Here is a 15,478-nt window from a genome sequence, read left to right as displayed (position 1 = left end):
AATGCGTTATCAAATTGAGACACCAGATGTTCAGTGCCAACTGTAACAGTTTATTGAAGCAACGTTTTCTGATAGCTTATCATGCCAACATCAATGTAGGTACGTATACATTTCAAAATCTAGCAACAAAGTCCGAGATTGATCGTCGTGGTTTTTACATAATGGGACTTTTTTTTTTTTTTTTTTAAATATAAAGCCTGGGTATAAAATCTAAAACTAATAATTGACCACTGAACATTGAGAAAAACTACTAATTCAAAACAGGAAGGATCAAGTTTCCCACTAAAATAATAAGTAAATAAACAAAAATAGTCATTTTCTGCGTTTCTTTAGTAAGTATATATTTTGGTTGTTGTTATAGCAGTTTTCCTGTTTCTGTGGTGTTACTGTACAATTTCCATTAAATATGGCTTTCCCCTATTCAATTCTTGTGCATCCCGGGTTCGATTCCCGGTGGGAGCACTCGGTCGAAAAAGTGCAAAACGCTTTTTCAAGCCAGCAACCCTGAATGAGGTTTTCCTGGGTTTTCCTCATTCACACCAGGCAAATGCCGGGGTGGTACCTAACTTATAGGTCCCAGGCCGTTTCCTTCCTTCCCCCATCCTTTCTTCCTTCCCTTTCCCCGGATTGTGTGCTCGCCGAGGGACGTCATCCCTCAAAACGTGAAAGGCTAAATGGCTTTAGATGCCCAGAAATCTAAATCCTAAATCAATTCTTGTGCAAATGTTATACATTATCTCGTACAGCCCTCGACACCTGTAAGCCCTTTGTGATTGGCCCACCTTCTGTTCGAACTTATACATGCCTGGTCTAAATAATCACTAAATAAGGGAATTAATGAATAGTAAGTATTCATTAGCTTAATGCAAAAATTAATCTACATGTTCTTCACTATATCAAAACTCTTTCTCTAACTTTCCAGCGTTTACCTTGAACTTTCGTCAAGATATGAGCATCCACAAAATAAATAAATAAATAAATAAATAAATAAATAAATAAATAAAATAAAATAAAATAAAATTTGAAAAGGAGAATTTTACGATAACGCATTTGTGCAGTGAGTAATCCACATTTTCACCATAAACTTTTAAAGAACTTAAGAAATGTAAACAGTAAATAAAATACTCTAAAAATTTACACTGAAAACCTAGTGTCTCCAATCCTTAGGTACTTAGCAGTAAATTTCACCAGAATATTTTAGAGCGCAGAGGAATTGTTACAGTAAGTACCTTCCCCTAGAGAGAATCAAGATACCTAATTTTCACAGAATCTCAGAGTTCAAAATTTCCCATGAAGAAGTCCATGGCTTGTTCTTCATTTCAGCTCTAAGGCGTTACAAGACGTGCTCTTACAGTTTAAGTTGAAATCCGAACCATAGCAATGTGTTCAAATGTTAAGACTTTCTCCCAGCGAGAATCGAAGTCGAGATCCTGCAGCGCATTAGCCACTAAACCAACGAGAAGGGCCACGAGATCGCTTGTCAACACTTACGCTGAATGAAAGATCGACCTACAATTTAAGGTGGAATCCAAACCATCATTCAAATTTCATTGCTCTTCCACCAGAAGTCGAATCCGGAATTCCATGCACTGAAGGCGCCGCGCTAGCAACTAGATCAGCAGGGAGGGCAAGTTGAGTTAATGTAGCACAATTTTCATAATTCACCATCTGGGAGATATATTATTCAATCAGCACGCTTCTCATTTTGCAGAATGAATTCACCACTGTGGTTCTGCAAGAAATGAAGTATTTATTTTAAATTACTAGCAGCGTTCACCCCGCTTCGCTGGGGTCACCCCGGAACGCAATAAACTTTGTTACTTAGATAATTTTTACTTTTTCGCTTTCAAGTGATATGATAAAAACCATAGAAGAATGGAGTAAATGTTAACATTATATTGCCTGTCATTTATGTTAACCCGCCGAGTGACACGGTCATGTGGGTTGCATATAAATACGGTTAGATTTAGCTATGATGAGCTAACAAAGGATTTGTACGTTATGGACACTTGAATGGTCAATTATCTCAAGACACTGGTAATTGAAAATTAAAGTGATATGATAAAAACCATCTAGGGTCCAAATATTAATAACCCCCCAAAAATGAAAGAAATTGGTTCAGCCGTATTAGCGTGATGAGCTAACAAAGGATTTGTACGTTCTCTTTTATATATATAGATTCATGGTACACTTCGGAGTTTGTGTGCTTAGTGATTATCAGTTGTTTCTGAGGCTGAAGAAACATCTTAGTAGGACCAGGATTAGCATATACCGTACTTCTGCTTTATATATCAGGAAGAGTCAAGCGATAGCTAATATTTAAAAACAGCTCGCGAATGTCTTGAAAGTTTCCAAATAATAATAGAAAGGTTAGGATGTCATCCAGCAGATGGAAACACTACATTAAAGTGGTTCACGACAGCGTTATTTCAGATAACAGTTTCACTAGCGTGTGAATCTTCAACTCAAGGAGACAATTGCCCTGCCCTTCCCACATGACACCCCTGTTTCACGAGGGAAGAGAGTATAGTACAGGAATGGCAATTATGCTGTAATTATCGTATTCATACGGTAATTTCATTGGTTATACGGTGTTGGTCAAAAACTAGCAACTGCACAGGAAAATACGGTAATTTAGAAGTTGCAACTTTGGAAGGGATTTGAATTTTAGAAAATGATTTATATTTTAGGGCTAGAATATCGAAGAGGACGTGGTTCCCACGTTAATGTGCAATGATACAATTGGCTCACAAATGTAGTCAAACAGATTCTAAGTTTCTAGAGGGAGACTTACAAGATTTCCTTGAAAATTATTTAGTTCCTCATCGCAATGTTTATCTGCAACATTAGTATTTGAAGGTTAATATCAATAAATCATATTTTAGATTTCTTTGAATGATATTTTGTCCAGTTCTAATGTATGTCATGTCGTTGCTTCATTCTCTTCCAAAACGGATGAACCAATGTGCCATATAAATTGATTCCTTTCGTTCTATTTAATTATAGATGTATAAATTATTTTGTGTTCACATTACAGTCATCTAGGACTTGCAAAGCACACCATGTACGATTTTCTTCTTACACCTGTCAGAGCGATTATAATCGTGAAATATTTTTCATTAGTTTACTAGATATAATTAAACGGTAGTGTTGATAGGAACACACAATAAACGTAAGGTTGCAATTTAACGAGGCAACTAGTTTAACCTTTAAGTACTACGCATGTTTTGTTGTCACATTAGTACAGTGCGTCCCACTAGCTTTCGAACCCGAAAAAAAACGTTATAATTTCCGAACAAATATACATAGGAAAATGAAATTCACAATACACGTACCTTGTTTCATGCTGAATACATGACCGTCACAGCAGGTGCTGAAAGTATCCTCCCTGGACGTCAAGACATGTTTGTACACGGCGTTCCATATTGTGAAAAGTCCGATGTAGAGTATCCGGTGTGATCTCATGAATCGCATTCTCAATGTTGTTTCGCAATTCTTGCAGTGATCGTAGGTTGTTTCTGTAGACACAACCTTTAAGAAAACCCCATAAGAAGAAATCAGGTGGTGTCAAACCCGGGGATCTTGGCGGCCACAGTCCTTTGGAGATTATCCTGTCACCAAAAAAGGACTCAATTTCTGCCATGGCCACGTTGGAAGTATGGCATGTTGCTCCGTCTTGTTGGAAATAACCGCGACGCAGTTCTTGATCGTCCAGCTGATTCACAAATTCACTGAAGATGTGTAAGCAAACTTGTGTGTTTACTGAATCTTCAAAGAAGATGGGTCCAATGATACGGTGTCGGGAAATTGGACACCAAACTCCCACCTTCAAGGGATGAAGTGGAATCTCATGGTGCACATGCGGATTTTCGGCGGCCAACACCCGAGTATTCTGCGAGTTCACATAACCGGAGAGATGGAACCAAGCTTCATCTGTGAACCAAGTATAGTCTATGATCCTGGGTTGTCATGCAACAAAGCTTGCAACCAACGACAATACATCACGCGCTTTTCCCAATCTGTACTCCTGGACGCCTGTAATGCGATATGGAAACAGCTTGGCTCTTTTGGCGGCTCTTTACACAGTTGACTTTGACATCCCTACCTCTTGTAATAATCGACGCAGGCTCTTCTTAGGGGACTGCAAAAGACGTTGCCGCACATTCTGTACTGTCTCCTCGGACATCCGTGGACGCGCGCCTCCATGTCCCGTAAGCAACGTTCCTGTTGTTTCGAACTTGTTCACCAAATGATGTATTGATGATTTCGATGGTCCTTTACGGCATCCAAATTCACGGCAAAATTCACGTTGAACGGTCTGAAACGATCCCGATATCCAATATTTTTTAACAATGAACACGCGTTCCTGTATGATGTACAGAACCATCCTCACGATGCAGCGACTCGAGTCACACTAACGCACGCGCACCACGCCAAGCAGCACTTCCCCTGGTGCCACCTATTGTCTTCTTTGTTTTGACGTGTGCGCTTCTGTTCAACCCTTTCTCGTGTTTAGCATGAAACAAGGTATGTGTATTGTGAATTTCATTTTCTTATGTACATTTGTTCGGAAATTATAACTTTTTTTCGGGTTTGAAAGCTAGTGGGACGCACTGTACTACGCGGAGTCTATCAGATTGTGGACAAACTAACGACGTGATGTTAATTTTCGCAAACACACTAAATGTAACCAATCAGATAGAGGAAGTAACAATAGGGAGAGGCGGTCTAACGGGAAGTTATGGTGTAAAGGCATTTCCTCGCGTAGTACTTATAGGTTAAGATTACGCTAGCAAACGTATGCGCGAGTACACAGTTCTATTAAGACAACAAATAAGAGTGACTTTCAACTGCCCCGAAATATACCTGACCCTCGGCCTACGGCCTCGCACTTCTCACATGAAATCTTAAGGGATTTCGAGATATGGCCATCTTATAATAATGATAATTGCAACCCTCACCCGTTTGCTCCCCCTTAAGGGAAACATAAAAATACTCTGAAATTCTTCTTTAATTAACATGTCTCTATTCTTAAAGGATTTCGTGGGAGGTTGAATGTAAAAGCTGTAACACGTTGCAGACCTAGTAGACCACTCGCACGAAAGGTGAGAGCGTTAGGGCTACGCTACGAGGATCACTATTATTCTATTAACTAAATTAGGTTATGCTGTTGCATTTGTCAATAAGGTCAAGAAGGTAAATACCTACCAACTGGACGGCCCGGATTCGATCCCCGGTACTGACAGGAAGTTTCTCCATATCTACCTGCATTCCAATGTGACTCAGAGTTTTACCCAGCATCTGTTAAATGGACACCTGGAAAGCAGCTTTAATGAGCTGGCTTGGGAGTAATTCGCTCCGGGTCCTTATCTCTGATCGAGCTCAAGTTAGCAGTGTCTTTGCAGTACTGTTTATCACTACCCAAATATTGAAATCTCTCTGTAAAGGGGGAAATTTTCTGGAATCACCACTGCTGGGGCAGCAGCGACATGTTTTTCATTTATATATTCTTCTTCTGCTGATTCAAATGTACATAAATCTCGAATTTAGGGGACAATTACTTCCCTGGCCCCAAATGATGCTCCTGCTGAGAAATAAAGGCGGCAAGAGCATAATACTCATTTCCTCCACATACTGGAGCCTAGTAAGTGTACAACAATATGCTTGGGCATCCTGTGGCCCTGTGGTGCCATCCCTCCCAAGTACTTAGGTACAATCAATCCCCTCGAATCTATCATCCTCTGAGTAACCTGTATCCGCTTCTTTTAAAATATAATCAATCTATATTTGCTTATGCTTCCCACCATAATTTTGTTCTTTCAATCAAACGAAAGTGTATTTTTGGACTGAATTATTTATTTTATATTATTCATGATAAATACTTCACAGTCAACGTAGAGATCTGCACTGCCGAATGTTTCGACCCAAGCCCAATCTAGCCCGAATATACTTAGGCCCAGTCGAATCTAGGTCCGGAAATTTTGGATATTTCTGACCTGAGCCTGGCCCGGCGCGATAACTTTTTAAAATTCTTGGCCCGAACCATAAGCAAGCCGCCGCTAAGCAACATGAACCTGTAAATATTTCATTGTTTGTAATATTTTTATCTTCACCTGCGTGCACCCAGACTTCAACATTTGATTTTATTCCAATAATTGTTTCACGAAAGTCAATAATTATTGAAGAACTGCAATTAATCAGCGCGAGCCTTACCTAATTTGAAGGGAAAGCAATGTTGGACCGCCCAAGCCCGGCCCGTGGAAGTCGACGTTATGGAAAGGATGATTATGGTATAATTTAAGTTCACTTGTAGTATTTTCAATGAAAAATCACGCCCCCAAAGAATCTCATGGGTGAAACAAACCCGTAGGCACTCCTGCGTAGCCTGTCCAACCTATTCTGTCTCGAAAGACTAAAGAGTGGTGCCCTTTACCTTGCAGCCTTTGTAAAGAGTTGTAGATAGTTAAACTCATTAGTGTTAACATTTTTTTTCGAGGAAGAGTAAGGATAATGTGTAGATATATTTGAGGGTCATTCAGAAAATAAAGACCGTTAGTTATGCAAAATAAGAAAAACAATATTTATTGAAAAAAACACAATTCTGTTAAATACTTTAAGCTGCCCTTACTTCTCTACATAATCATCACCTTCATTTAAACACTTGTCGCATCTGGTCATCATGTTATACTCTTCCGCTGCCAGTTCATTAACACAGGTGATTACTGGATTCAAAAAATAGACTACTCGCGCACTTCCGCCGCGCAGATCACTCCTCTTTCTCCTTTCAGGGTCAACTGACTTCCGTAACAGCTATAATCATAAAGCTGTGAATGGAAGTTGTAAGAAGTCGTCCTTGTGCAGTTGGGGTGATCAAAGTGAACTGCTTGGTTGAAAATCTTGTTGACAGTGGAGTAAAGAGCTGAACACTCAAAAGGTGAAACTGGCAACTGGAAGCAGTATATCGTGACAATGTAATGCACGACAGAAACGTGAGAAAATGGTGTGAAATGTTCAACAATGGACAAACGAATGTACACGACGAAGCTCAACCTGGAAACCTATCACTCGTCACAGAAGACCTAAAGAATGCAGTGAACAACAGAATCGTTCAAGACAGGCGCGTAATTCTCGACTAATTGCAAATTGTGTTTCCAGACATTTCTCGTTCTTTGCTTTGTAAAACTGTGTCGCAAAATCTCTGCTACAACAAAATTTGTGCACGATGGATTTTGCGCTAACTGAGTTAATAACACAAAACTCAGAGAATCGGCTCAGCATTGACATTCTTGACATGATATCACACAGAGACGTCTTTCTTGATCGGATTGTAACTGGCTATGAGACCTGGTTGTCTCAAATTACTCTTGAGAGCAACTGTGAATCACTTGAGTGCCATCATCCTTCAACACCCGAAAGACCGAAAAAATTCAAAAAGATTCTCTCAATACGAAAGATCATGGCAACCGTCTTTTGGGTTTGTAAAAGCATTTTTTTTTGGTGGATTTCATGCCAAAAGGCAACACTATCAATGCAAATCGTTATTGCGAGACTCTAAGAAAATTACAGTGAGTCATCCAAAACAGGAGGCGATGAAAGCATTCTGAAGGAATTGTGCTTCTTCATGATCATGTTTGCTCTCGCGCTTACTGCTGCAACTCAAGAATTGTTGGATCAATTCGGATGGGAAATTTTTATCATCCGCCCTATAGTCCGGACCTTGCTCCTGATATGATTTCCACCTTTTCCCTAAGCTGAAAGAGTTTATGAGCAGTAAACGTTTTGAAAGTGCTGCAGAGTTGGAGAATACGGTGACTTAATAACTTAATGAACTAGCGGCAGAAGAGTGTGACATGGGAATTCTGAAACTCGTAAACAGATTCGGAAAATATTTAAATGAAAGTAGTGATTATGTAGAGAAATGAGGAAGCTTCAGGTATGTAACAGAATTGTTTTTTTTTTCTTTCAAATAAATATTGTATTTTTCATTTGGTACAACTAGTCTTTATTTTCTGGATGACCCTCGTATATTTTAAATACAGTGCTGCAAACATCAATTACAAATCGTGACATCAACTTGTAGTCCAAGATATGTCACTAAAGTATAATATTATGATTCTTTACTGCTAAAACTATAATATTAAACTATTCAGTTTAGTTATTCCAAGGTATCTTATATTAACTTTTTTTCTCTCTTTTCAATGAGCATTATGTAACTCGAAAGACCTTCCGAGTCCATATAACAATCCATGCTTTTAAAGCCAACTTTAAGAGTACGTTTACATTATTACTTCACAGATCAACTATTATACAAACATACGGCGATAGATTTGACCTTGAATGCCCGTTTTCATAAGAGCGTTTCCATAGATTCATCTTTCAATCGCCACTGTAATGCTGGAGATTGAAAGATAACAATACATAATAGCTATATAGTGTGCAAGTTAAGAATTTTTTACAATGCGAACTTTTTACAGGGTGTGACTGAAAGTATGAACAGACGAATATTTTACAAATTGCTTATGGGTTGAATTTGAGGCAGTAATGATTTCAGAGATGGTCTGGATGAGAATTTTCCCTCCGAAGCTATGGAACACCCTCTCGGGGCAAATCTCCAATCGTGTTCAACATGGGTTATCAACCAGTATTTTCCCAGCACTACTTTTACCGTGAATATCGCCCAGGAGAAAATCGTCTGAAATCATAACTGATCTCAAGTCGAATGGCATTAATACTAGGGGGGAGAAATATTATGATATAATTATGGTCGTCTTCTGCCATCTTGGTGGTGACCATGTTAGATTCAACTGCGCTATTTCAAGTGTCAGGATGGTCACACGATACGTCAAATGACATCCTCATTAAACAACAACAACAAAAATCGAATCAACAAACAACAGTTCATTCTACGATAACTGTAACAATGATGCACTTACAAGGGTGTTTCGAAAGGAAGGATTAGGTGACATACATATCTTTAACACTACTATCATAACATTTGTTACTAAGGAAAACATCTGTTAGATGTTATAAGTATAGTGTTAGTATGTGTATAATCGGCAAAGACATGTGTATGGCAAATTTCATGTCAAAAGAGCAGTAAATAAGAACAATAAAATGAAAATAATTATTTTTGTTCATATAGCAACATTTTATTTTACTCATTATAATTTTCGTATTTATAATTCTTTTCCTATGAAATTTACCACAAATACACATTTCCCGATTATACGCATAGTATCAGTATTAAAAGTACCCTGGAAAATCACTAACAAATTATACTCTTACAAGAGGGCAATTATAGATATGCGACAATAATTTTGGACATGAGTGTACATATACATTGCAGTGTGAGGGAATTTGTTTTCCTACAATACTGTATTGTTGGTTGTAAGAGGTCAAGGGCACACCTTGCCGAACTGGCAACGTTGGCTTTTCATTTTACACATGGCACGTTACCAATGTGCAGCCTAAATGGCTTCTAGAACTGAAAAAATTCTATCATTTTAGGTTGAAAACCACGTCTTTCCAGTATGTTCCCTCTGTTTCCAACTTTTCGCATCTTTACTTATAACGGAGTTAGCGTATGACCCCGGACCTTAAATACACCCTGTATATAGTGCATGCATAATTACATTCAAATACAGTCAGTTATAAAGGAGAGGCACTTGCCCATTGGCAAATGAGAAGTTTACTGTAAACACGTCTTTATGAAATATATTAAAATTGGACAGAAAAACAATTATCAGAGGATAGTTCCTTCTACAAGACAGAGAAACAATGATAATAAAATTCATACGCAGCTAGAATGGTTGAAAAATATCTTAAATCAACTCACCTGAGATTCAAGGCTATCCTGCTAAACCTAACGGGAAATATTATTTGATGAACTTTAGTTACACTTTGGAGGCTCACAACGAAATTACAAACAAGTAAAAGAACACTCATGTAAATGTATATCTTTAAATTTATCGAAATGTGAATAGTAAGATACCTTCTATCTTTTACAATATTATCTGGGAAGCTATTGCGATAAATGACAGATGATTTAGCTATTATTACATAAGTCTACTAATATCTGCTGCATCACTGTGAAAATAATGAACTTCGTTTGGGAATCACGAAACAAAATAAATGTACTTGCAGGAAGATATTGTTTTTAGTTTTATAATAATGTATTGGAAGTGTGACCATATATTTTCTTTTAACCTAAGGTTGTTATATATGAACATACCTTTCTCGTTTTTATTCTTTTCTAATGTAAGCGTTAAGTGAATGTGATAATAGAATAGAAGTAGAATGAAACATTTAAAAGTCTTTTAATCACGCACAAATCTCGGAGGGAATAAGGGGGACATGTCCCCTCCAATCTTGGAACTTGGGGGACCGATCCCCCAATAATGCTATTTGAGATGTGTGCTTTTTGGGGGGAATGTGATCATTTGTATCTGATTGCCACAAAGGAAAGTGAGATGAAATTGATGTCCCCCCAGAATAAACCTTAAATCTGCTCACCTCCCAATGTTGAAGACAACTCTGCTCCCTGATCCTGGATAGAATTGTTTGTCAACTTCACAAAAAAAAAAGAAAGAAAGAAAGAAAGAAAAAAGAAAAGAAAGAAAGAAAGAAAAAAAGAAAGAAAGAAACGGTCTTACTTGTCCCCCCCCCCCCAATGATGAAGACAGATTTGCGCCTCTGCTTATAATTACGTAGTCAATGTTATATATAGTAGGCCCTAGTTACTTACTTAGTAATATTTCCTCGTTAGACTGTTTATTCAAATAGATCTATAGGTTTTATAACACTTCAAAATTATGATATACATAAATGTTTCAGACTTTCAAACTAGCTATACATAAGTATTGGAAGATGTACAGAACGATTAATATCACTATGTCCGTCTATCTGTGTGGCAAAGCAACAACAGTAAGAGACAGCAAAGAGCTGTAATCGATTCAGCATTTTAATAACAGGTTTAATCTATTCTGTTAACCTTCTATTCATACCGGAAGTGTGTAAATCAATCATTTCCGGTTTCAGCATTCACTGTCATAGATCAAAAACGGTAACTCATGATGACCGGCGATTTTTCATTCGACTTAACGTCTCAAGAGAACAAACCATCACCACCCATAACACTCTACCCAAACAGGAAATCGTTGAAATTTACTAATATTCTGGTTTCAATTGTGACTTCCATAGAGAAAAGAGAAAAATATATTGAGAATCTGATTGTGACATCAATTCAACGCCCCAAGAATAGGATTGATGTTTTCTTGTAACTCTCTATTCAAACCGGAAGTGGTAGAAATAATCTCCGGTTGCAATGTTTATCATTAAAAAACAAAAACGTCAACATATAGCAATAAGCGGGTTTTCTAATGGATTCAGTGTCTCAAGATAACTTATCATCGTCCACCCACAATACTTTATTGAAACCGGAAGTGATGTAAATATCTAGTATTTCCCGTTTCCATAGTGGCTTCCATAAAGCAAAAATGATAAAAAGATATCGAGAATCAGTTCTTGCAATCGATTTAGTGTCCCAAGAATAAGTTAAATTTTTTACATTGACTTTCAATAAAAACCGGACGTGGTAAAGATAATCCATTTCCGGTTACAACATTTATCGAAATGAAAGAAAAATGATAAGAAATATTGAGAAGCGGATTTTTGCAACCGATTCAGCGTCTGAAGAACATGTTCCATCTCCTCTGCTAACATTTTATTTAAACCGGAGGTTGTAGAAATAAGCTTTTTCCGGTTGCAACGTAAATCGTCGTAGAACATAAATAGTAATAGGTATCGTCAAGCTGCTTTTGCAATCGACTCAGCGTTTCAAAGTAACGTACCGTCATTATCTACAACACTTTATCAAAACTGGAAATGGTTAAATTTTACTATTACTTTCCGTTTCAATATTGGTATCCATAGGTCAAAAACAGTAATAGATATTGAAATACTTTTATTTTAATCGATTCAGCGTTCCAATAATAAGTTCTATCTCCTTCGTTAAAAGTCTATAAACCGAAAGTGGTGGAAATCAACCGTTTCCGGTTTCAACTCTGATCGCCATAGAACAGAAACGGTAATAGATAGCGACAAAGGTTCTTTTTTGACAATTAATTCCACGTCTCAAGAGAACATGTCATTATTATACATAATACTCTACCAAAACCGGAAATGGTTGAAATTTAATTGTACTTTAGGTTTCGATACTTATTCCCATAGAGTCAAAACGTTAAGAGATATCGGAAAACGGTTTTTAACACAGATTCAGTGTCCGGACAATGAGTTTTATCTCGAATTTTATATGTCTATTCAAATCAATATGTTTAACATCTAAGTTTCTTTTTCTATTGTAACCTGAAGTGATAACATCGATTAGCATTTCCAGTTTCAAAATTAATCTCCATAGAGCAAGAAAAAGTAAGAAATAGCGAGTAATTGCTTTTCGATATGGATTCATTACCCAAGGAATAGTGATTGACCATTCGTCTATTACAACCAGTAGTTATAGATATACTATGTGGTCTGTCCTGTAAATATGCGACTTGATGTCATAAAGATTATATTTGACTAAATTACGGGTCAGAAACCCGCAGACACAGAAGGTCGGCGGTCGTCTTAGGTTCGTCTCATCTTTACAGTCTTCATGACCCTCACGGAAACGCTTTGAGCTTTTTTTTTTTTTTTTTTTTTTTTAAGTGCATTATTTCCATAAAGAGCTCCCAACATTTCATGTATTTCCTAAGAGCATTTCTTCCAGTTTCACCAAAAATTTGATGTTGATTTGTTGAACCATTTGTTCATTAATATCCATCGTCGACAGGAACAAAATCAGGACACCACAAAACCAATGACACCTCTAGCTGTATGCTCGCCTCTATGATCTTGCGGTTACTGCCGTTCCAGTGGATCCCCTGCCAACAGTGTAGTAAGTGTACATGGCCTAACTTCAATTCAAGGCCACTCTACTAGTTCAATTCGCGTATTTATTGAACAGACAGCGTAGTTTAAATTTGAATATTGAATTTGCATAATTTGGACATATACGTTAGTTTCACACTATGAATTGAAATTTATTATTATTATTATTATTATTATTATTATACTCAAACTAATGTGTATGTAAGACGTGTTCTTACAGTTTACCGTGTGATTCACACTGAGTCACTCACATCATAAGCCATTTAGCTGCGAAATAGATCTTACGAGTCTAGTAAACAAGATTCAACGGAAAGAGAAATGAGCATAATTATAGGGTGTATTCAATGCATAGGGGAATCAAGTTCACTTCTGGTCATTTTGGGCATATTTTATTTCCAAGATCACTATCTGAAGCTTGTGTCAGAGCTTAAAATCCGGATATTGTAAATAACTTATATAATGGAAAGAAAAAGCAGTGTCAACATTCTCAACTTTTATGTGTCTTTTTCCCACAACTTTAGTTAAGTGAACTTGTTTTCCTTGTATTCTTAATGTTCCATACAACATATAATTAATGAGAATAATAAAAGTTAAAAGATTATGGAATTGATAATCACTATAATAAAAGTAATAACTCAGTGCTCAGATCAGCTGTCAAACATTACATAATTATTGGGAAAGGAACGTAGAAATATCTGTTTCGGAAACTATACTCAAGGACATCCATGTACTAGAAATAACAATTGTAGGTCAGAAAAATACATAATATTTTCATCTTTACATTGTTTTACAGGAGACACTCAACAGCGATTTTATTATAGAAAATGTTTTGGGGTTCGGGATCAATTGTCTGATTTTATCAGTCTCCTGAAGTTTTATACTAATAAAGACAGTGGACGAAGTAGTATCAACCACGAGATGGCGTTTCCTTTCTTCTCTTGAAAAAAATATACAGAAATAAGCATGTGAAACATTGTTTTTAGTTTAACATTTGGTTTAAGGCGAGGTTATATGAAATGTAGACCATCATCTTCTACTGGAACTTAGTGTTTTGGCTCAATTAACATCGTAAATAACCAAACACGATTCATCTTTGTTAGACTTACTTCCCCTTATGTACACTCATGTCCAAAATGATTGTCGCATATCTATAACTGTCATCTTGTAAGAATATAATTTGATAATGATTTTGCAGGGTATTTTTAATACTGATACTATATGTATAGTCGGGAAATGTATATTTGTGGTATACGAAAATTAGAATGAGTAAAACAAAATGTTGCGAAATGGACAAGAAAGTTTTATTTTCATTATATTGTTCTTATTTACTGCTCTTTTGACATGAAATTTTCCACATACATGTCTTTGCCGATTATACACATATTAACATTATAAGAAATACCGGGCGAATTCGTCATCAAATTATATTCCTACAACATGTTTATAGACATGCGACTATAATTTTGGACATGGGTGTCCTTACTTCTGTGTGGGACTTCTTAAAGAGTGGTGGGTGGCTATTTTTTTTAACAAGACCACAAAATCATCCCGTAATAACCTTAAATTTCTTCATTTCTAGACTTCAAAACTATACTAATGGTAACTATATGAAATCTTATAGAACAGCTATGTCCGTCTGTCTATCTGTTCGTTCATCCGTCTGTTGACAGTTATCAAAGTAAAAACAGTAAGATATATCAAAAAGCGTATTTTTTTAAAGAAAAAATCAGTTCAGCGTTCCAAAAATTAGGTTCATCTCATTCGTTAATCTTATATCCAAACCGGAAGTGGTAAAAATTAACCATTTTGAGTTTCAATATTGCTTACCATAAAAGAAGAATGGTAACAGACAGCGATAAATGGTTTACTACAAACAAATCAGCATCTGAAGAGAGATATCATATTCATTCGCATTTCGTCATCATAGGTATTCTGCCGTTATTGGCAGGTCACTTGCTGCAATTAAGAAGCTTCCAAGCTACACAGTCTTCATCTAATCTCTTCGTCTTCACATAACATTTTTCTGTTTTCATATCGTCCATCAACTGTAGCCTCCTTCGCCTTCCTCATTCTCTTTCGTACCACCACATCCTTCAGAATGTTCCTTATACTAATGTCACAACTAGTTTCTTTTCTTCTTTTCAATAACATCTAAAGTAGTTCTTTTCCACTCATCATTTCTAACATCTCCTCATTCGTTTCTCGTACACCCAACTAATTCTCTGTATTCTTCTTCACACCCACATTTCGAAAGCTTCCAGTCTGTTTTTCATCACCTTTTGCATATTGTCCATGTTTTTGCTCCATACAGAACAATACTTCACACGAAACAATTTATCAATCTTTTCCTCAACTCTTTATTCAAGAACCCACAAAATAAACTTGTCTTCCCCCTAATTGAACCGCTTACTGCAGAAAGCAAACATGTCCACACTTCGTAATGTTTGCAGGAGAGGCAAAAGAAAACTATCTTTAAAATGTTTCTACCATAACGTGTATATTTCCTTTATTGATGGAAGTATACGTGATTAAAATATACATGCAAAACTTG

At 36.8% G+C, this 15,478-nt stretch overlaps 1 protein-coding gene across 3 annotated transcripts in view; it reads right to left on the bottom strand.

The window, feature by feature from the left end:
• LOC145664256 (UDP-glycosyltransferase UGT5-like) overlaps nt 1–15,478 on the bottom strand; it is a 59,946-nt gene that overhangs the window by 26,672 nt on the left and 17,796 nt on the right. The gene's annotated exons all lie outside the window — the stretch shown is intronic.

This window comes from Thermobia domestica, chromosome 11 (assembly GCF_964235325.1).
Source record: "Thermobia domestica chromosome 11, izTheDome1.hap1.1, whole genome shotgun sequence".
In the NCBI taxonomy this organism is placed as follows: Eukaryota; Metazoa; Arthropoda; class Insecta; order Zygentoma; family Lepismatidae; genus Thermobia; species Thermobia domestica.
Note: the sequence above shows the minus strand (reverse complement) of the source record. Positions and strands in the feature narration are given on the sequence as shown.